General features: G+C 40.8%; 1 long non-coding RNA gene across 1 annotated transcript; it reads left to right on the top strand.

The window, feature by feature from the left end:
- Positions 1–9: 9 nt before the first annotated feature.
- On the top strand, positions 10–730 carry LOC107682394 (uncharacterized). Its single transcript, XR_001633475.1, has 3 exons — positions 10–126; positions 221–362; positions 691–730. It is a non-coding gene; the product is annotated as an uncharacterized LOC107682394 (long non-coding RNA).

The following is a 730-nucleotide window of genomic DNA, read 5'->3' as shown; positions in this document are numbered from 1 at the left end:
CCCCCGGGCTGCAGTGAGAAGTGTGTAGAAGGCTGTGAGTGTGACGCTGGCTTCATCCTCAGTGACAACAAATGTGTTCCTGTTAAAGACTGCGGCTGTGTGGACTCCTCGGGCTCCTACCACCCAGTGAGTTTAACACTAAGGCTGACTGATGTAAAATTGGAAAACATTTGATTTAAACATTCATAAAAACACAGCAAAAATGTCTATTGATATTTAGGTAAATGAGAGCTGGTATCTGGAGGGCTGTACGCAGAATTGTACATGTGAGGGTGGAGAAAATATTCACTGTTATGACACCAGCTGTCCTCCTAATGAGAGCTGCCAGCTTCAAGATGGAGACTATGTCTGCAAACCAAGCGGTAACAATTATAGTACTAGTTTATACAAGATAAAGTTTTGAGCACATGTACTGTACATTTGCAAATCATATCATGAATATACAGACATGCATATAAACAAACCAGTTGGCAATCCTGACAGAACTAGAGCTTATCTTTCTGAATTGTATTCCTTCATTTATATCCTTCTCTTTAAATATAAGAACTTTTCTGTCTCTGGTGACCCTCAATACCTCCTTTGATAAAGTACATCACTTGAGTACTTGCACATGGGTACTTGCTCCTACACTATCAAGAAGTTACAACATATGTATAGGTACTGTAAGCAACTCTTCTCGTCTTCAAACAGTGAACTGCCCTCCAGACTCTGAGTACATTGATTGCGGCCC

This window comes from Sinocyclocheilus anshuiensis, unplaced genomic scaffold (genome assembly GCF_001515605.1).
Source record: "Sinocyclocheilus anshuiensis isolate Anshui unplaced genomic scaffold, SAMN03320099.WGS_v1.1 C32153108, whole genome shotgun sequence".
Classification (NCBI taxonomy): Eukaryota; Metazoa; Chordata; class Actinopteri; order Cypriniformes; family Cyprinidae; genus Sinocyclocheilus; species Sinocyclocheilus anshuiensis.
The sequence above is the reverse complement of the archived record's forward strand: the minus strand, read 5'-3'. Positions and strand labels throughout refer to the sequence as shown.